The following is a 22,759-nucleotide window of genomic DNA, read 5'->3' as shown; positions in this document are numbered from 1 at the left end:
TTCTGCAGTTTTGCTTCTGTTTCCCTTCCTGGCAGTTCTTCTTCTTTACATCTGACTCCTTTCGACAATGTCACGGGGGGCTGCCCTTCCTTTTTGGTCTTTCCTTCATCACCTGATGAGTCAAGAACACACAGAAGATCAAAACCAAATTCACAATCACCCGGTGAAATGAGGCAGTTGGTTCAGGACAGACAAAAGGAAGAGGTTTTTATACTTGAAACTAAAACGTCCAACAACTTCCAAGAGTCCAATAAGAACTGCAAAATCCTGGAAGAAGCGGCATCGAATCAGAGTTGGAAGGGGCCATACAGACCATCTAGTCCAACCCCCTGCCCACTGCAGGACCAGCCTAAAGCATCTCTGACAAAGATTCGTCCAGCCTCTTCTTGAAAGCTGTCAGTGAAGGGGAGCTCACCACCTCCCTAGGCAACTGATTCCACCTCTGAACCACTCTGACCGTGAAAATGTTTTTCCTAATGTCCAGCTAATACCTTTCTGCCTGTAATTTAAACCTGTTGCTTTGGGTCCTATCCTCTGCTGCCACCTGGAACAGCTCCTTGCCCTCCTCCAAATGACAAATCAAATCACACAAAAATGGATGTGACAGAGCTCTTCCATCAAGCATTTGACTGAGGTACTGCTTCTAATAGTCTAACATCAACCGAGGAACCTCTGCCCTGTAATCTATCTTTGGTTGCCTGCTCTTGTGCATGTGTTTAACATCTGTGTCTATGTTAATGAACTACATGCTACGGAGCTGGACACAAGCCTTACATCTATTGCTGACTAGATTCCCCACTGTGTATGGTGATCAAGAACAGTTATTCCGCCATCGGAGAAATGTAGCACCTTACAAATTGTTTTATGATTTTAATTTGTTTTATTGTTGTAACATTTATATGACAGGTCTGTAAGCCGCCCTGAGCCTACTTTGGTGGGGAGGGCGGGGTATAAACCAAATCAGATAGACAGACAGACAGGTAGGTAGATACATACATACATACCGAGGGTGACTTAAACAAACTATCAGCTGCAGAATGACAACTAAGTTCTTATTTTGGAACTTGAGAGGCTGGAGCAATGAGCTCTATGACTCTGATTTTTTAACGTTTCCCTCTAGTTATGATCAGTGTTCCCTCTAAGCTGAGTTAGTGTGAGCTAGCTCAGAGTTTTTTAGCCTCCAGCTCACAAATTTTTGTCTCAGCTCAGGAAGGAGGGCTCCAGAGCAAACTGATTTATGCAGTAGCCAAATCGCTCACTTACTGCTTTAATGCCAGTAGCTCAAAGTAGAATTTTTGCTCACAAGTCTCCATAGCTTAGAGGGAACATTGGTTACGATATATTCTGTCTTCAGGAATCCTGACTCTCCATCTATGCAGGGTTTTAGGGTCCTTTCCATGCCTGCGACCAAAACTCATTCGAAGGGACGTGGTAGCAGAGGTTTGGTAACTTTTATTATTATTACTAACTGATGATAACCTCACAAGATTAGGTGATGGTCCTTGGCTTTGTTTTGTTTTTGGAGCTTGGAGAAAGAAATGGAGCTTTGAATCAGTCTCAGTAGCTGCTGTTGCATGGACGAAACTGTAAAACAGTTCTGAGTTTATACATTTTATTGAATCATTTTATATTTAACATTCAGATGTTTTGATGTTCAACACCTTGGGGACTCTTATTTAGGTGCAAAGACAGCATTAAAATGTTTTAAATTAAAAAAAAAACATTTGAATAAAATTAATCTTATTACAATACACAGATTATATACAAAGACACGGTAGTTAGTGGTAAGAGTCCAACTAGGAGCTGGGAGACCACCGTTCGACTCATCGACCTGTCAGGGACCTTTTCTGGATGACCTTGGGGCCGTCACACACTTCCAGCCTAATCTAACTCACAGGGTTGTTCTGAAGATAAAACAGAGGGGAAGAAAACGAAGTTAAGCTGCTTTGAGTCCCCACTGGGGGAAAAAGGTGGGGCATAAATGAAGTAAAATAAATAAATACATTGGCAGTGGACCACAGAGAGTTGCATTCAGCTCAGTGGTAAAGCACCCACTGGAGCTGCGGTGGCTCAAGTGGTTAAGACGCTGAACTGCAGGCTGTGGAAGGTCGATAGTTCAGCAGTTCGAGACCCGGGTGCTGCATGACGGAGTGAGCTCCCGTCTCTAGTTCCAGCTCCTGCCAACCTAGCAGTTTGAAAGCAAGAAATCGCAAGTAGATAAATAGGGACCACTTCGGTGGGAAGGTAACAGCGTTCCGTGCGCCTTGGGGTTTAGTCATGCCGGCCACATGACCATGGAAACGTCTTCGGTCAGCGCTGGCTCTTCGGCTCGGAAACGGAGATGAGCACCGCAACCCTAGAGTCGGATTTGACTGGCTTTCGAGCAAGGGAACCTTTACCTTTTTAAAGCACCCACTTGACACACAATGAGTTAATGATGCACGAATGATTCCAGATAACAGATCTACACGAGGCCAGATTTTTTTTTACCAACCAAGGGGAGAGCAGGCGGCTTACCTAGGGTGGCCACACTCCCGCAGGTCTCCAGCATGACTTCGACATACAAGGCTCTCTGTCCTGGATCCAGCAGCGTCCACTCCTCCACAGTGAAATCCACAGTCACATCCTCAAAGGACAGCAGGCCCTGAAAGAATTTATGTTATTTATTCGTTTATTTTAAACGTTTCCTAGCCACCTTTCTTACATTACGGAGCTCAAGACAGCTGACGATACAGATGAGAAGGAGAAAAGGTGTCGTCCCCCCAGAGGTGACGTGATAATCCTTTCCCAAAAAGAGAACAAGCCAAAGGACTGATTAACGGGAAGGGAATCAATGTTTCCCAACAGGATTCAAAGGCCTTGCAGGGTGGCCTTCCCAGCCCTTCCTCGTGGGGGCTTGGAGAGAAACATAGGGGAAAACGCAGATTTCTTTCTAAGTCCACGAAAACGTGTGGAAGCTGGGCCCTGAGCATCGCCCAATCATCCCTCCCCTACCTGATCCGGCTGCACGGACACGGCTTCTGCTCCGTCATGAGGAAGCGATGGCCTGGTATGCTTGGCTGGTCTCGTTCCAACACCTGCAAAGGACATGGAGGCCTGAACTTGCTGAGACTGAGAGGGGGAACGATCTTGGGGGTCATAGTGGACAGCTCAGTGAAAGCGTCAACCCGGCGGTGAAAAAGGCAAACTCTGTGTTAGAGAGTATTAGGAAAGGGACTGAGAATAAAACGGCCAATATTGTACTTTGTACAGTTCTGGCCCCCGTATCTCAAAAAGGACATTGCAGAGCCTCGAGATGAATGAGGGGGTTGGAGCACCTCCCCTACGAAGAAAGGTCGAAGAGTCTGGGACTTTTCAGTTTAGAAAAGAGATGATTAAGAGGGGACATGATAGAGATTTATAAAATTATGCATGGGGTGGAGAGAGCTGACAACGAACTCAAGGGCCTCCGATGAAGCTGATGGGCAGTAGAGATGTTGGGGAGAAGGAACCCCTTATCTCTTTATTTAATATATCCTGTGTAAATATAATTGTTTCATAGTCTCCATACAACCCCTCTTTTCCTTTCTATACCCCTTTTACGTTATTATTTTGTTTGGTAAAATAAAAACATATATCTAAAAAAATAATGCAGTGCGGTAGGTTTCCTCTTGAACCAAGAAAAAAAGCAGGATATAAATGTTTTCATAAATAAGTAATACACAAATAAATAGGTTAGACTGCAAGTGCATGACTGGCCCAAGGTCACCCAGTGAGTTTCCATGGTAGAATGGGGATTCGAACCTGGGTCTCCCAGATCCTACCCCTTACACTTTAACCACTATGCTACACTTCCTAGTGCTCTGCACACTTGTTTGCCCTATTCTCACAGCCATAGAATATCTTTGGGGGGGGGGGAGAATGGGGCGACCAGAATTTATTCCATTATTCAAAATAAATCCACAAATGAAAGAAAAAGGGAAAACAACCCATAATATGCTGATAATGCTACAAAGGTCAAGCTACAATAGATAAAACACTATCAAAATAAATATTTATTATATGGTGGACACAACAGTAAATTAAAAAACCTAGGGCCTGAATAGCAGGCTGAATTCAAGTCAAAACAAGCTTTATGTAAACCGTAATAATTTCCCATACCCTGTTGATGAACATGTCAAATGACCAACACAAGACCATACATGTTTTGGCCTGAAGGGCCTCAGTGGTCAATAATACACACGTTAAAAAAATATTATATCTAGAACTGACCAGGTGTTGTTATCTCATAAACTGAGAGGTATGATGCAAACGTATAAAAGCAGGCCATGGATATCTTCACATGGTAGCTGCACTCACCCATAAATCTCCACTGATGTAATAATCTGGTTTAAGGTTTCCAATATTTCTGGAGGTGTGTGTCATCCACCAGCAGTTGAAGTCAAATGGCCCTTGAGGCCAAAACGCATATGGTCTCGTGTTATCAAAATAAATCCACACCATGTATTTCTATAACAAAGGCATGGTGATAGCCATTCTTATTCCCTCTGTTAGTATAGATACTGCTTTATTCTAGTAGCTGCCACATACCGAGTTAATGTTCATTCATCCATACCTGCATGGGAAAGAGCAGGTAGAGAAAGAGGTACTTTTCTCCCTTTCTCACAATACAAGAACTCGTGGGCAGTCCATGAAATTGCTGAGCGGTCGGGTTAGAACGGATAAAAGGAAGTCCTTCTTCACCCAAAGAGTGATTAACACATGGAATTCACTGCCACAGGAAGTGGTGGCGGCTACAAGCATGGACGGCTTCAAATCGGAATTAGATAAGCATATGGAGCAGAGGTCCATCAGTGGCTATTAGCCACAAGGTATAGATAGGTGCTCTGGGGCAAGTGATGATCTGTCTTCTTGGTGCTTGGGGGGAAGGTCAACAGTGGGAAGGCTTCTAATGTCCTGGCCCCACTGGTGGACTTCCTGATGGCACTGGTATTTCTGGCCACTGTGTGACACAGGGTGTTGGACTGGATGGGCCTTTGGCCTGATCCAACATTGGCGTCTCTTATGTTCATCACAATCTAATATCCCCTTCATTTTTGAACACAGAGACGCATGGAACAGCCTTCTGTTGCATCAGGCCCTTGGTCCATCATGGTTAATATTGTCTACTCAGACTGGCAGCAGCTCTCCAGGGTCTCAGGCAGAGGTCTTTCCCATCACCTGCATCTTGATCCGTTTAGCTGGAGATGCCGGAGGGTTGGGCCTGGGACCTTCCACACGCCAAGCAGATGCTTTGCGACTGACCCACAACCACTTTTATTGTTATTTAGGGAATTTATACTCTGCCTCCCTAGAGTTCTTCTAAAGTCAGCTTCCAAGCAAAAATAATGTCATCGCAGCATCATAAACCATCAATGTACAAAAGCAAAACAAGCCATTAAAAACAGCATAAAGCAAATAAATGATCATCTTAAAAAATAACCAGTTTTTTCGGTTCTCGCCCTGGCCTGGTGGAACATGATCCCACTTGAGGTCAGCGCCCTGCAGGGCCTAGCACAGTTCTGCAGGGCCTGTAAAACAGAGCTGTTCCACCAGGCCTTTGTTAAGAGCCGGCGGGCGTTCAATCTATTCCCTCCCCCCGTCCTGTCCACAGCACTGTTTTTGACTTTTTCCCCAGTGCCCTACTGTTTTTGGACACCATTTGGACACTGGAGTTTTCCAGGTTAATTGTGTTATAATGCATGGGTTTGGTTGATCTGCTATTGCTAATTATTGTGTTATTGTCTGCTGATTTTATGTTGTGAGCTGCCCTGAGTCCATTTTTTGGGGCAGGGCGGGGTATAAATTAAATAAATAAATAAATATGTTTTAAAAAACACAGATTTCAAATGATAAAAGTGTAAATCTACTTTAATTGCAGATCTTAATTGTAAAGTATGAATTGTTTTAACTGCAAATCTACATTATTGTAGACATATATGTTGGTATCTGCCCCGAGCCTACATTGTGGGGAGGGCGGGATATAAGTCTAACAAAATAAAACAAACAAACAAATAAATATGTTAAAAAACCCTTTGTTAAAAGCCTGCGGCCTAAGAGACTGTACCGTGGGCAACAAGGGTGGTGCCACCCCCAAAAAGGCCCTGTCTCAAGTTGCCCACCAAGAGATAAATCATTTGAGGAAGCTTCAGTGCTGATTTAGAAGACTGTTGAAGTGTGGGAGCAGGAAAATGTCCCATGAATCCTTACCTTGCAAAGCTGTACCACTGTTGCAACCCTGTGTGATCCTCCACAAGAGAGGCCTTTGCCTAGTATCCCATGGAGATGTCTCCACCTCAGAGAAAGCAGCGTCTGCTTCTGCAGACGGTTCCCACACCTGAAAAAGCAATGAGATTGCCAGTCAGAGAGAACAGGGGTGGGGACTGAAAAGGAACGCTGCAGGAAAAGGTATGAAGGCTTGGGCCATTCCCTCTTAAGGGGAGTGCCAGCCGAATTTGGGCCACTTCAAGAGATCATTCAGATCTCTTCATACACGATGGCTTGGAAACCCTTGGCCAAACCCCCCTCACCTGCTCAGCGTCTCCTGAACTTAGTAGAAAGCCTTCGGCCAGGGCCACCGCTTGGGAACTGGTCTCCGGCCCGCATTCCCTGACCCAGCTTGCCATTTCTGGGGGCAAGATGTCCAGGAACTGCTCCAGGATCACCAGGTCCAGCATCTCCTTCTTGCTCTGCCTTTCTGGCTTCAGCCACTGGCGGCAAAGACGGTGGAGTCGGCTGCAGACCTCCCGGGGCCCCTCCGCCTCCTGGTAGCGGAACTGCCTGAAATGTCGACGCTGCACATCTGCAGGAATGGTGTCCCCTTCCGGATCCTTCCACATCGTTTCTTCCCAGAGTTCCCCACGGCTCCCAGGCTTGGTAACGTCAGGACTTTGGCTGGCTTCACAGCTGGCTGCCTCTCGCCCTTCCATCCAGGCTTCAAAGTCGCTCCAAAGCACTTTGTTATTCTTCCCTAATTATTCTTTCTTCCTCTCCGGACAAGGAGAGCCTCGAGATCAGCCCAGAGCTGGACTTCCAACCCACAAATTAAGAACTCCAAGCAAAACGGATGATTCCAGCTGGTGCCTTGGTTTTCTTCCTGCAGGAAAGAAAGTCTGCTAACTTCAAAAACAAACGGGTGAACTGAGGGAAGGGGGGGGGATCCAACTAGGGGTGCCGGCCTCCATATGGGGATTGGGGGATCTCCCAGAATTACAGCTCGTCTCCAGTCTACAGAGAACAGTTCCCCTGGAGAAAAGGGATGTTTTGGAGGGTGGACTCTAATGGCATTTTACCCCACTGAGGTCCCTGTCCTCCCCAGACTTCACCCCCAAATATCCAGGAGTTTCCCCATCCTGGAGCTGGTGACACTACCTCCCCCACCGGTGGCCGTAGAGACCCAGCAACCCTTGAGAGTCATGAAACAATAACATTATAAGAGCCCTGCAGGATCCGACTAGAGGTCCATCTAGTCCCACACCCTGTCTCGTACAATGACCGACCAGTTCCTCTGGAGGGCCACCAACAGAGGTCAGAGGCCTTCCCCTGAGCTGCCTCCTAGCACTGGTACTCAGAGGTAGACTGCCCCTGAATATGAAGGTTCCCTTTAGTCAGTTCGAAAGCAAGAAATTGCAAGTAGATAAATAGGTACCACTTCGGTGGGAAGGTAACAACATTCCGTGCGCCTCAGTGTTTAGTCATGCCGGCCACATGACCACGGAAACGTCTTCAGACAGCGCTGGCTCTTCGGCTTGGAAACGGAGATGAGCACCGCAACCCTAGAGTCGGAGCAAGGGAACCTTTACCTTTAATCACCACGGGCTAGTAGCCACTAATGGACCAGTCCTCCACGAATCTTTCCACCCTCCTTTGCCATCTGTGCTTGCACTAGCACAATTTGGTTACTTGCTGAACAATAAAAAATGGTAGCATCCCTGCAACTAGAATGTCCCCAAGCGCCCCCCCCCCCTCTATTCTCTTTCTCCTTCCCTGTTCCTTGGACTCTTCCCCCCACAACTGCGTCCTCTGTTTCACCCTCTGACACCCCCCCTCCTCGGCTGTAGCCCCTCCCCAGGCCCCCCACCGGCTACTCGGCATACATAAACCTGCTTGTTGAAAACGGTAGTTTTATCCAAACTCAGAACACTCCCTCCCCCTATTATCCCCTTCAAATGTGCTGCAGGGAGACCAGCCCCGCCTAGTTTGCAGGGAGGGGGAGGAAAGCGCGCCCTCCCCCCAAACCGCGATGGAGGTCACCTGCACTACCCCCCCCTCCCTAAAGGGTGAAGGAGAAGGCAGCTCTGTTCTTTCCCTCGCATCTTTAACCTCCATTATGTGCATCTCTCCCTTTGGGGGTCCTGCCCCCCATTCCCCATTTTCCCACCTTGCATTTCCCACCATCTGCAGCCCCCGGGGTGGGGGCTCACACATGCATACGCGACTCACCCAGCTCCTGGATGGGAAACACTCTGGACGTGTCCCCTCCCCTGGGAGGAGGAGGAGCAGGAAGAAACCGCTCTAGGAGGCCGACTTGCTCATTTTAACCCTTGAGTCAGTGGAGGAAAGTGCTTTTAAATCAAATAGGCGTTTCAAGGCAAGAGAGGAACCGAGGCGTTGGCCGGTGTGCCTGCCTCTGCAATAGCAGCCCCGGACGAGTACTAACCAAGGCTGACCCTGGTTAACTTCCAAGATCTGATGAGATCGGGCTAGCCTGGGCCGTCTAGGCCAGGGTTGAATTTAGAGGTTGTCAGGTCCAGCGATGGCGAACCTCAACAGCATGATAAAAAGCAGAGACCTCACCCTGCCAACAAAAGTCCGCATGTTCAAAGCAATGGTATTCCCAGTAGTCATGTATGGCTGCAAGAGTTGGACTATAAGGAAGGCCGAGCGCCGAAGAATAGATTCTTTTGAACTATGGTGCTGGAGAAGACTCTTGAGAGTCCCTTGGACTGCAAGAAGATCAAATCAGTCAATCCTAAAAGAAATCAACCCTGACTGTTCCCTGGAAGGCCAGATAATGAAACTGAAGCTCAAATACTTTGGCCACCCAATGAGAAGGGAGCACTCCCTGGAGAAGACCCTGATGCTGGGAAAGACTGAAGGTCAAAGAAGACGGGACGGCAAAGGATGAGATGGTTGGACAGTGTCATCGATGCAACGAACATGAAGTTGAGCCAACTTCAGAGGACGGCGGAAGACAGGAGAGCCTGGTGTGATCTGGTCCATGGTTTGACACGGAATATTTTAAATGGATGAGATGGTTAGACAGTGTCATAGATGCAACAGACATGAGATTGAGCCAACTTCAGAGGACGGCGGAAGACAGGAAGGCCTGGCGGGATCTGGTCCATGGGGTCGCGAAGAGTCGGACTCGACTGTGCAACTGAACAACAACAAAGGTTCAGTTTGGGAAATACCTGGAGATTTTGGGGGTGGAGCCTGAGGAGGGTGGGGTTTGGGGAGGGGAAAAACTTCAGTGGGACATAATGCCCACTGTCCAAAGAGTCCAAAGAGGCTATATTTTCTCCAGGTGAACTGATCTTTTTCACCTGGAGATCAGTTGCAATAGCCACACCCTGGAGGTTAAAAGAACAAAACCAAAGAGAGCAGCACAGAAGAATGTGTCTAAATGTGTCCCCAAAGGAGAACTAAAACAAGCCTGCCTCGGCAGGGAGGGAGGGGTATAAATCAAATGAACGAACGAATGAATAAATAAATCATTTAGAAGCAGTTTTGCACTCTGACTTGAGACCAGTGTTTCCTCTAAGCTGAGTTGGTGTGAGCTAGTTCACAGTTTTTTAGCCTCCGGCTCACACATTTTTGTCTTAGCTCAGGAAGGAGGGCTCCACAGCAAACTAATTTATGCAGCAGCCAAATTGCTGGCTCACAACTTGAATGCCAGGAGGAGCTCACCAAGTAGAATTTTTGCTCACAAGATTCCACAGCTTAGAGGGAGTGTTGCTTGAGACTGGCAGCCACTTTGTGCAAGGAAACAATATGTTGGCGAAATGTTGCCCTTTGGAGCAGAAGACTTAAGAGTTCCATCTTTATGAAGAAGCCTTTGGCGAAACGGGGCTTGTTATCAGCTGTTTGTTGTTCAGTCGCACAGTCGAGTCCGACTCTTCGCGACCCCATGGACCACATCGTGCCAGGCCCTCCTTATCCAGAGCTTCTTGCGGGGGGTGGGGGGGGGGGGGGGAAATATAAATCTGATAATAAATAAAACATAAAATGAAGTGATACCCAGCGCTCTCCGTCTCCAGAGCCGGAACTGCCCGACATGCTCTGAAAGCAGCCATGTATTATGGGGAAGAAGGGGGAAATTCCCCTGGAGGCACAAAACCCACAAGACCGCCATTGTGCCAGAGGGCACGCCTAGCTAGGGAGCTATTCCGACAGGCAGGCTCTTTTTGTAGCAGGAATTCATTAGCATATTAGGTCACACCCCTGACAGCATCGCACATTAGCATATTAGGCCACACCCCCATGCTTTCCCTTGGCTTGCTGGGCACCCCAGGGCTGCCGGGAGCCCAGGCAAGCCAGCCCTTGGAGGGGAGGGGAGGCAGTTTAAACTTGGACAGGCTGGGGAAGGCACCTGGAGGCATTTAAATGCCTCCCCAATCCTTCCAGGGCCCCCCCTGGCCCGCCCACCTCGGAGTCGCTGGGGGGGGGTGTGTGTCACTCTCCAGGCCTTCCCTCCGTAGCCACGCAAGCAGAGGTTTTGGCTGTAGTGGGTGTGACCAACTCAGAAGCCAGCCGGAACTCTGTTCCTGTAGATTCCTGCCCCAAAATAGCCCTGCCTTCAATCTTTTCCAGCCTCAGGGTCTTCTCCAGTGAGTGCTCCCTTCTCATTTGGTGGCCAAAGTATTTGAGGTTTGTTATCAGCTAGTTTATTCATAAGGAGGAATATTGGAGGAACCTACATTAGTTCATTCACCAGTGAATCCTTGAACTCCTGTGGGACTATTGAAACTGGGAAATTGTGTTCCATCTTATTGGCGTTTCCAGTGTATGAGTTGGTAAAGTTTAAATATATCTACGTCCTGTGGTATGTAAAACATGCCTTGTTATATTTAATTTCATTATATCTGTATTGTATTGGACTGTGTCCTCTTTATGATATCCTTATTACATTTTGATACAATTGAGACTTGTTTATTGTTAAGCACAGAGTATTTCCTTTGTTTTGCATACCACTTGGAGGCTGGCAACCGTGGTTGAATTACATACACACAAAATCCAACAAGGGTGCATCTTTCAAAAGGTGGGAGGGCTTCTAATGTCCTGGCCCCACTGGTGGGCCTCCTGATGGCACTGGTATTTCTGGCCACTGTGTGATACAGAGTGTTGGACTGGATGGGCCTTTGGCCTGATCCAATATTGGCGTCTCTTATGTTCTTAAGGTAACATCTACCCTGGCCCTGAGACATATGAATGAGAATGGGCCACCCGAAAAGGAATGGCAGAGAATAACGTCCGGACTCTCCAAGTGATCGCCTTTTCTGAATGACCATTACAATCAGTTGCTCACAAAGGGGTCTTGGTCTCCAAGCAGTGGAGAAAAGTTGTTGTATTGAGCCGCACAAAAACCAGCACAAAAAAAGCCCCATGAATCTATATCATACTTCTTGTTAGGGCCAGCCAAATGACGCAAAAGAATGTGCAAGTTTTCAAGCTCAACAGGAATCTTCATCAGACCAAGAGTTATAAAATAGATTTATTTTTTTTTAAAGGAAGGGGGGAAAGTAGTCTCCACCACTCTTGTCAACTTTTTGCTGATTGGCTTGGGACTATTGGTGTTTAGAGTTGTCAGTCTGGGATTGGGAAATTCCTGGAGATTTGGGGGTGGAGCCTGGGGAGGGTGGAGTTTGGAGAGCTGAGGGACCTCAATAGAATATAACACCAAAGTCCCCACCCTCCAAAGCAGCCAATGATTCTGGGTGGGCCAGGTCAGCTCAACACTGGAACTGCCTTGGACTCAGTCTCGTCAAGGTCACATCTAGACTAGAACCAGTGGAGAGCCAGTTTGGTGTAGTGGTTAGGAGCACAGACTCTAATCTGGGAGAACTGGGTTTGATTCCCCACGCCTCCACATGCAGCTGCTGGTGTAACCTTGGGTCAATTACAAGTTATTTCACAGCTGTTCTCTCATAAGCAGTTCTCAAAAGAGGTCTCTCAGCCCCACCTACCTCACAGGGTGTCTGTTGTGGGGAGGGGTGGGGAGGGAAGGGGAGAGGAGATTATAAGCCACTCTGAGACCCCTTCAGGTAGTGAAGGGCAGGGTATAAAACCAATCTCTTCTTCTTCTTGTAAAAGTGTGTAGGGCCCCAGTCACACAGGCCGGATATCGCGGGGGGGAGGCGTGGCTAATTGCCCCGGCGCAGTTTGATTCGTGATTACGCGATTCCTTCCCTCGGCGCCAGCGGGTAAACGAGGGGAATGCCGCGTGCCGGCGCGATCACACCATGGGCGTCTGGAGGCAGCCCATGGCAAACGTTTACTAGTACCTTGGAGGTACTAGTTTTTTAACACACGTTGTCAGCGGTAAGCCACGGGTGCGCTCCACTTCCCAGATGTTGGGGTGTGATCGCGCCCGGATAATCCGCCCACCTTCCGTGCCTCTCCTGCGGCAACTTTGCCATGTGACCGGGGCCTAGGTTAGTTATTTAGCTTTATTATGTTATTCACACCATTCATGGCTCTTTCATTGTCTAGTTTTTCTGGAACTCACATTGTAAGTGTACAACCTTGCAGGCTTGACTTCTGTTCTTAGACACAAGGGGCTATAGGGTTGGTCCCCTGGTCTTGGGCTGTCTGGGAAGTTAAAAGGACTGGTGGCAGTGATACCCTGAAGTGTCTTTTCTGTTTCTCTTGCCCAACTCATCACCCATAAACAGGGCCTTGGCCTTAAGGTCCTTTGACCAGGAACACATCCACTCCATTCCTGCACCTGTTTTCTTTTCTGCCCATCTATCACACTGAAGAGGACAAATTTGGAGTCCCATTGGAGGATGTAAGCTTTCAGTTTACACAGAGCTCTTCATCTTACAACCAAGGCTGGCCTGACCCTGCACCATTATAATTAAATTAATATTACCGATGAACAGTGACGGTGATCATGGCAAAAGTAAATTTCTTATGCTGCTGAGATCAGCTATGCAGAGTGCCACCGTTTGGACCGATAAATTCCAGCTGAGTCTAACTGTGCCTCTGAACATGTACGAAATGCATTCCTCTGCGTGAAAGATTTCTTGGTGGGATTGAAAGGGTAGTTTTGCTCTGCTCTGGAACCAAACAAAGGCAAATTACCCCAAAAGGCCACAATGTGCAGAAAGCACAGAATGAGTTAGTTTTTTTTAATTATGTGAAAGCTGCCTTCCAAACAAGGTACATTTCCCCCCAGGATTTTAAATTGCACCAAATTTGACTTTGATGGAGCTCCTCCCCTATCTCTATTGAAAGGGGCCATGGCTTTCAAACTGGTGGAGCCAGCACGATATAGTGGTTAAGAGCAGCCAACTCTGATCTGGGGAACCGGGTTTGATTCCCCAGTCCTCCACATGCAACCAGCTGGGTGACCTTGGGTCAGTCACAGTTCTCTCAGAGCTGTTGTCTCAAGAGCAGTTCTCTCAGAGCTCTCTCAGCCCCACCTACCTCACAGGGTGTCTGTTGTGGGGAGAAGAAGGGAAGGGAATTGTAAGCCACTCTGAGACTCCAAGAGAAGGGTGGGGTCTAAATCCAACTCTTCGTCTTCTTTCTTGGCATGAAGAAGGCCCCAGGTTCAATTCCCTGGTTATCTCCAGGTAAGGACCAGACAGTACGAGATGGGAAAGACCTTTGAGATCCTTGAGAGCCAGTGCCTGTGTGTATGATTTTCCTGGACCTGTAGTCTGATAAGAGTACGTTCCTTAAAAATAAAGAAGCTTTGAACATTTATAGCAATGGCTAAATATATATTTAACTAGAAATAACATACACAAGAAGATGGAAATGTGAACTACTGGCACTGACATGGTATCCTTTTCTCTCTTCATATACAGCACCATACTCAGAAACAAGACCTGTTGTTAAACCACACTGGCCCTTTAGACAACTAGGCATGCAATGTTATGCAGTTACTCCAATCCCAGCACATTTATTTCTCCCTTACAGAACTCAAGGTGGCTTACCAAATAAATAAACTATTATTAAACACATTAAAAGGATTGTATAAGATCTTTAAAAGAGATCATTGCAGGACTGTATATCTTGAGAAACTAACTACTCTGGAGCTGAGAAGGGCTTTTAGGTTCCACGTCATACCCTCAATGGTTTGTATTGGCTGCTTTCGGGGTGTCCCTGCCGCCTCCAGAATATGCCTCTGTGGTATGGGTGAAGTGGATGATGTCGAGCATTACATTCTGAGATGCTCATGGCATGAATCACTTAGGCAAAGGTTTATTTATCCTATTGTACCTCGGTATAATGGAATTTCAGAGCAGGATTTGACCATTTTCTTGCTCTCTGATATTGATGCACATGTTACTAGCAGAATGGCTTTGTTTGCACTGGCGGCGAAAAAGATAAGACTGGGTATAGGACTTACTGTAAGTTACTGATGTATACTGTTGGTTGTGCTTTGATTTATTTTGTGTTGTTATGGCCAATGGCTAAGACAATAAACTAAACTTGAATATTAAAAGGAATTTTAAAAATCAGTTTAAGTCCACTTAAGAAACTCTGCACTTGCTTGCAGGTTAAGTGTTACAACCCTGCTTAACTGGTGAGCGTTCTCTTTAACGGCGTTTCCTGAAGAATGTTTACAAATATTAAAAATATGCATCAGCTTTAGAAAAAATCAAATCACAAGGTATGTCAGGTTAGTTAATGCTTAATATATATATACATTTAATATTCTGGTTAACGTATAACAAAAAAGTGATGAGGAATGGGTAAAATGTGACATAAAAACAGAAACTGTAAAATAAACCATGCACAAAGTTTTATGTAGGCTTCCAGGTATATAAATGTTTGCGGAAATGAAAGAAATGGAATAGAGGCCATTTGTACCCTACCTTTATACTGGGTGGGACCCAAAGTGGCTTGTAGTCTTCTCCTTCATTTTATCCTCACAACAACCCTGCGAGGCAGCTTTAGCTGAGAGTGTGGGGTGGGGAGACAAACCTGCATCTCCCAGATCCCACTTCTATAGTCTAACTGCTCTAACCACTACACCACACTGGCTCTCAGTGTTGTAAGAGAATCATCATCATCATCATAGATTTGCCTGTCTCAAGGCAAAAACAGGCCTTGATTCGAGGCAGAGTTCTGGTTGGCATGAAATATCTCTACTGGCTGCCCTCTAGTGAAGGTTCGGAATTTTCTTCCAGAATCTGACAATTTAGATGCTCACACCATCAAGAGAATCTTCTCATCTGTACTAGGGTAGTATAACGCTCTGATTCTGAATAAAGGCACAACAAAGCTGCTGGCTCTTGTTCTGACAGCGACGCAGGCATCAGTCAGAGTCTCTGGTGGGCGTAAAAGAAAGACAACCCATTTCTCAAACCAATGATACAGGAAGGGTGTTAGTACAGGCGCCAAGAGCTAGTCAGATCCTGGAACTGGAAGAAACTGTGAACTCCGACGCCCCTGGGTTCAGGGCACTTACAGCCTTCTTCGAATGGCCTCAAAATCACTACCAAAGAGAAGACGGGAAGTAATCGGTTGCAGCAGGTTTAATAAGATCACCAAGGCAGATCATTCAAAACCATTTCCAAAATCCCTAATGTCAAATCCCCCTGCCCCAGCCACCTCCAAAGTAAGTCATGTGAAGATTACTCCTTGATGATAGTTCAGCGTAACAAGCTCTCAAGAACATCTGTATTAAACAATAAATGAACAGGTAAAAAACATGACATCATTTAATAAAAAGCGGACACCGAAGGAAAAGCTAAACACACCTTAAAATACAGGACTGGAAAGAGCTCCTCAAGTCTAGCGGTAGAGTCCACGATAAAGTCTTGTTGGCTTATCGGACATGCCCAGGAAGGAAAGCGGAATTTATAGAAGCAAAGCATAACTCTTTAGATCAAGATGGGTAGCCGTGTTAGTCTGTCTGCAGCAGCAGCAAAGAGCACGAGTCCAGTAGCACCTTAGAGACTAACAAAACTTGTGGCAGGGTAGGAGCTTTTGTGAGTCACTGCTCAGTTATTCAGATACAGCTAGAATGTGAGTCCATCTGTCCTTGTAACTTGGGAGAGTTCAGATGCCGAATGACAACAGCAGGCAAATGACAATAGCAGGCGTGACTGGATTAGGCGTAATATGCAGAGGGGTGATAGGCATGGAGAAATCAGCATTGGTAATGAGACAGGAAACCGGGTCTTGATTCAGTCCAAGAGGGTGCATTGTCTTGAGCTTCATGATCAGTTGGAATTTAGCAGTCTTTCTTTCTCATCTGTTATTCTAATCTATCTGCTATTGTCATTTGTCATCTGAAATCACTCCACTCTCCAAGATATAAGGGCATTCTAGCTGCATATGAAGAAGTGAGCAGTGACTCATGAAAGCTCATACCCTGCCACATATTTTGTTAGTCTTTAAGGTGCTACTGGACTCCTGCTCTTTTCCCTAAATCTTCAGGTATCCACTCATTTGAGAACCCTCTTAATTTGAGAACCCATGTTACAAAGATGGTGAAAGAACTGTACGGGTTCCACAACGCCTAAAGAACTTTTTAGTCTCTCTTAAACCAGCAATTAGATGTTAAAGTGGAGAATACAGGACATTATTAAATCCAGGAGACAGAACCCCCCATGGATACTTAATGGTATTTAGAATCTATCCAACTAATAAAAAATATAAGAGCTAAGACTGCCCACTTTATATAAGAACAGCCCCCTGAATCATATTTGGCCCGGCATCTAGAGCATGTGTCCTACAATGACCTTGGAGAAGACTCCGGGAACCTCACTTGCAGGGCAGGAGAGCAACAGCTCACTCATACTAGTTCTGCCCAACATCAGAAGGTATATTGTTCCTGAACAGGGGAGGTTCATTTCGCTTGATTTATGGAATGCATCGCAAGATCTGGCCATGGATACTATTTCAGACGAACAAGTGAAGACGTGTACTGCTTCAGAGTAGCTGCGTTGGTCCGCAGTAGAACAGTTAAATTCGAGTCCAAGCTTAGAGACCATCAAGATTTTTGGCGTATAAGCTTTTGAGAGCAAAAGCTGACTTCATCAGATACTAGTGATGACTGCTATGAGCCTACTGCTACGAGTCTTGGTAGTTAAGTAGAATCGCCACATTTGGAAAGGCTGAACTTCTGATGAATACCAGTTGCTGGCAAGTTGACCGCACTCTCGCCCAGCTTGTGGGGTTTCTAGAGGCATCTGGATGGCCCTGGATGGAGGCAGGGTACAGGCCTGGAAAGACTACAGGACTGTTATAGCTGGGATTCTTTTGTGACTCTACTGCAGCTCACTCACGTAGAGTGTACTTAACAAAATCAGCTATGCACATCAGCCTACTCCCATGTAATCTCAAGAGTTCTCTGACATCTTGAAAGAGGACACGCTCAACTGATTTTGTTCCCCTTCGTTCCTTGTTTAAGGTGATATGTAATTTCCATGTTCCACACGATATGCAGTTTTCATGTTCATAAAAAAGGCGGGACATGTACGGATTTTGTGTTTGTCGTCATAAAGGTCCGATAGATCCAAAGCCATCTGGTGTTATTTGTTGTGCGCTTTTACGTGAAAAATCTGTGCTCCACTGAAGTTCCTTCCACGCTCAGAGCATTTTTAGCATTTACAGGATTGTCCAACTATATATATATGTATATATATTTTTTTTACCCTGACCTTCCTCAGTACAGGATGGAAAATGCCATCCTTTTCAATTTGACCTTCACAACAATGCTGTTTGGTAGGTGGAGAGTGATTGATCCAAGCCACGGCTGAGTGGTTGGAACCCAGGTTTCTCCCATCCTAGTTCAACACTTCAACCGCTATCCCGCATTGGTTCAGATTGTGCCTAGCGTGCATTCTTTGGTGTGAATTAAGGTTTATCCTCTGAGTGAAACTCTTTTCACACACCACGCATTTATATGGCTTCTCCCCTGTGTGGATTCTCTGATGACTTCTAAGGCTTCCCCCTTGAGAAAAATTCATGCTACAGTTCTTTCCACACTCCAAGCATTTATATGGCTCCTCTCCTGCATGCAGTCTCTCGTGATCTTTAAGGCTTGACTTGTAACAAAAATCTGTGCTGCAGTCTGAGCACTGATAGGGTTTCTCTTCTGTGTGGATTTTTTTGTGCCTTGTAAGGTCTGAGTTCTTACAGAAGCTCTTCCCACACTCTAAGCACTTATATGGGTTCTCCCCTGTGTGGACCCTCTGATGGGTAGTAAAATCTGTTTTGTCTCTGAAATGTCTTCCACATTGTAAGCATGAATACGGTTTCTTCCCTGTGTGGATTCCTTGATGCCTTAGCAGTTTATCCCTTTGGCCAAACCTCTTGCTACATTCTGAGCACTGGAACGGTTTCTCTCCAGTGTGTACTCCTAGGTGTCGAATAAGGTTTGCCTTCTGGCAAAAGCTCTTTCCACACTGTGAGCACTGAAATGGTTTTTCCTCCTTGTGGATTCTCCAGTGTGCATAAAGGCTTGATTTCCAACGGAAGATTTTCTGGCACACAGGGCATTTACTGATTTCCTTCCCCGTGTCCGTTTTCCCTTGGGCTGGGATTCCACAGACCTTGCCGTCCTGAGAAATGGAAGACTCGTCCACCCTCTCCTCTTTTATTTCCATTTTGATTCTGTGCTGTTGCACCTCTTCAGACCTGCCTCTTCCCGACATATCCCTGAGAGGTTCTCCCTCACTCCATCCATCTGAGGGAAACCAATAAGATCCAGAGGGATTTACAGGGCCTGAAATCAAGGGACAAATCCAATTAGCTGTTATTCTGACACAGCATTTTTTTTTAAAAAAAATGGCTTCAACTGTCATCCCACCATAGAAGCTTAAAAGCTTCACAATGTAAGTGGAAAACTGGATCCTGCCCGAAATTAAACAGTCTCCCTTCCATTGAATGACACCCAGCATGGCGCATTTGGTCCAAGGAAACCCAGATTCGGCTCAGTGCCAGAGCATCTACTTTAAAAGTGGAAGGTTACATGAAGCTGCCTTATACTGAACTAGGGAGCAAAGCCCATTGTGGACGAGATAGAGATAGAGAGAGAAAGATGAAGGAAGGAAGGAAGGAAGGAAGGAAGGAAGGAGAGGGGGAGAGAGACATAGATAGACAGTCAGTAAGCCAGACAGAGAGGGAGGGAGGGTGGGATAAGGGGAGGGGAATCCACCCGCAGCGAGTGGTGATGAGTTGCTGCCGCCGGCAGCCTTCCACTGATTCCCTCCAACCCTGTCTAGTTGGGCGGGGGGGGTGTGGAGTCGGGCGGCAGCGAGCAGCTTATTGGCAGCGCCGCTTTTCAAGTGCTCCCCCGTCCCACTCACCCACCAGGTGGTTGTCAGCAGGAGTCTGACGTCTGAGGGGACCGGCTGCAGAGGCAGAGCTACAGCCTTTGTGTTCTGAGGTGGGACGTAGGCGACACAGCCAATGGAAGCTGGGGAACCTTCTGACGGACAGCTGGACCCTCCAAACACTGTTGGTGCGCATTTTCTCTCCGCTGAGTGACGCAGCCTTTGTGTTCTGAGGTGGGACTTAGGCGACACAGCCAATGGAAGCTGGGGAAGCTTCTGACGGACAGTTCAACCCTCCAAACACTGTTGGTGCGCATTTTCTCTCCGCTGCGTGACGCTGCGTCTTACTCAATTATATATAAGGGAGAGATCAGATCCTTAGTCCATCGAAGTCAGTACTGTCTACTCAGACAGGCGGCTGCTCTCCGGGGTCTTTCACATCACCTCCTACCTAGTCCTTTTAACTGGAGATGCTGAGGATTGAACCTGGGACCTTCTGCACTGAACCTGGGACCAGGGTCAACTGTAGGCCCACATGCAGCTGGACTTGGAAATAGTGATTATGGAAAGCCACTCCCAGCCAGTGGGCTTTAAACATACGGAGCCGAGGCCCATCAGTGGGTATTGGCCACAAGGTCTAGATGGAACACTCTGTCTGGGGCAGTGAGGCTCTGTATTCTTGGTGCTTGGGGGGGGGGCAACAGTGGGGGGGCTTCTGGAGTTCTGGTCAATGAGGGCACTGGGAAAAGTCTCGGTGGGCAGAGGGCATGCTGGGGGCTACCCCAGCCCCAAGTGAGGGGCAGCTCTTTCCCCACACAGGAAGGATAGACATAAGCTGCCACCACAAGCTGGCAGCCCTCGTCCCACACAACATGCGTAAGGAGGGACCCAGCCAGGCCCCGGGCAGTGTGGTGAAAGAGACACCCAACTAGGCCCTCCAAAATGCATGGCTGGCCGAGGGGACTCTCCCTCCCTCAAAAGGGCCCTTTCCCAGGGCCAAGTATTCCTCCCAGTCTGCCCCTGCCAAAGAGCGATCCAAGAAGACTAAAACCCTGCCGTTTGATTGGCTAATTAAAACCCTGCCGTTTGATTGGCTAAATACCCCTGCTCACCACCTAGGAGAGAATCAGTTAAGATAGCTAGACAGAGTTCAACCGCCACTCACAGGAAATACGGATAATTAAGCATTTGAGGTTGCTGGGAAAATCAGCAAAGGTTGACACAGAAGCTGCTGGTCTTGGAGACGAACCCCATAATATCGAGAAGGGTGTTTAACACCGGAAATACAGATCAGTGAAAAGTTTGAGGCCTACTCTTCAAAAGGCTTTGAAAGAACCTGACCAGACTTATACCAGCAACGGAAGAAAGCAAGATAACGGAAAACAAAAATTTCTTATAGCTCAAGTTCTCTGCTTCTTGTAGCCAAAAGAAATCAAAAGTTGGGAGAATTCATAATCAAAGGGGCCTGGTGAAAGAGCCTCACCCATGCAGCTTCTTAATGATTCTTCCTTGGGGACCTGAAGAAATCGAGCTTCTCCTTCTTCCTGCCAGGAGTTGAAATCCAGATTGCGAATCAGAGGTCCTTCTAAAGATGTGAGGGGGGGGGGGGGGAGAGACACATATCAGCAATTTCTGACCCAGCAAGGAGCAGAGGATTCAGAGAGCTCCTAAGCCCAGTGTGGCTTCATGATTCCCACCACCAGCACCACTGGGAAGAAATGAAGGATGCAACAGACGTTAGGGCTCTTTAGTTTGGAGAAACGATGACTGAGGGGTGACATGATAAGAGGTTTATAAAATTATGCATGGGATAGAGAAGGTAGAGAAAGAAGAACTTTCCTCCCTTTCTCACAACAGAAGAACTTGTGGGCACTCAATGAAATTAATGAGCAGTAGGTTTAGAACATATCAAAGGAAGTACTTCTCCACCAAAGAGTAATTAACACGTGGAACTTACTGCCGCAGGAATTGGTGGCAGCTGCAGGCACAGATAGCTTCAAGAGGGGATTGGATACAAGAGCCGGAGGTCCATCAGTGGCTATTAGCCACATGTTATAGATGGAACACTCTCTCTGGGGCAGTGATGCTCTGTCTTCTTTGGGGGGGCGAGAGTGGGAGGGCTTCTGGAGTTCTGGCTCTGCTGGTGGACCTTCCTGAGGGCACCTGGGTTTTGACACACAGTGTGGGACTAGATGGGCCATTGCTCTGATCCAACATGGCTTCTCCTATGTTCTTATCTGAGGGAAGGAGAAGCACCACTCTGGGAGAGGAATGTGTGCTTCCCAGCATGTGGTGAAAAAAACACTCTACAAGCAGCCACACCAAGTTTTGTGGCCACAAATGGGCAAAGGGAAGGGAGGCACCAGCCCAGAGGGGAAGCAAATAGCCTCTTGGTGGCTGAAAGTACCGTCAGGTCCCATAGGGCAGGGGTGGCCGAAGTGTGGCTCGGGAGCCACATGCGGCTCTTTCACACATATTGTGCGGCTCCCGGCAGGGCAGCTGGAGAGGCAAAGGGGAGGCATACTTTTACTCCCTCCCTCCCATCTATTTGCTTTCTTTGTTTCTCTCCCTCTCTCTTTCTCTTTCTTTCCACCTCTTTCATTCTTTCTTTCCACCTCTCTCTCTTTTTCTCTCTTAGACAAATCAATATCATTGGCAAACAAATAAATATCATTATCAATATCTGTTTTTACCCCTTTTTTATTTTTGGCAGTCTCATTTAATGCCAAGAAAAAGCACATTTGCATATTTTAAAATAAAAATGAGTGCATAACATTTGTTCATGTCTTGCGGCTCTCAAACATCTGACGTTTATTCTATGTGGCTCTTACAGTGAGCAAGTTTGGCCACCCCTGCCACAGGGTTTTCAAGGCAAGGGACACTTCTGCAGAGCAAACCTGGATTTCCTGCTAAGCTTCCGAGATCTGATGAAAACTCCGAAATCCCTCCTCTCTTAACAGACTCCTGTTGCTCATGTCCCATAAGAAGCCCTGCCGAATAGATACGCCTTGCGGTTCCCATGAAGAGCCACCAAGTTAGGACTTAAGAGAAGCCATGTTGGATCAGGCCAGCGGCCCATCCAGTCCAACACTCTGTGTCACACGGTGGCCAAAACCCAGGTGCCATCAGGAGGTCCACCAGCGGGGCCAGAACCCCAGAAGCCCTCCTGTTGTTGCCCCCAGTTAGGACTACAGCGCCCTCTGAAGAGACTGCCTAGTCCCATCAGGAAGGGGGGGGGGGAAGACGAGTCCTATCACCAGGGTTGCCAACCTCCTTAT

The 22,759-nt window shown here is 47.1% G+C and overlaps 2 protein-coding genes across 2 annotated transcripts in view; one reads left to right on the top strand and one right to left on the bottom strand.

The window, feature by feature from the left end:
• LOC107123819 (zinc finger protein 850-like) overlaps positions 1-22,759 on the bottom strand; it is a 399,053-nt gene that overhangs the window by 179,324 nt on the left and 196,970 nt on the right. The gene's annotated exons all lie outside the window — the stretch shown is intronic.
• The window catches only part of LOC107123820 (zinc finger protein 850-like), a 75,325-nt gene that overhangs the window by 12,752 nt on the left and 39,814 nt on the right, over positions 1-22,759 (top strand). The window lies entirely within an intron of this gene.

This window comes from Gekko japonicus, unplaced genomic scaffold, assembly GCF_001447785.1.
Source record: "Gekko japonicus isolate JY-2015 unplaced genomic scaffold, Gekko_japonicus_V1.1 scaffold712, whole genome shotgun sequence".
Lineage (NCBI taxonomy): Eukaryota > Metazoa > Chordata > Lepidosauria > Squamata > Gekkonidae > Gekko > Gekko japonicus.
This window is presented reverse-complemented; position numbering and strand designations above follow the sequence as displayed.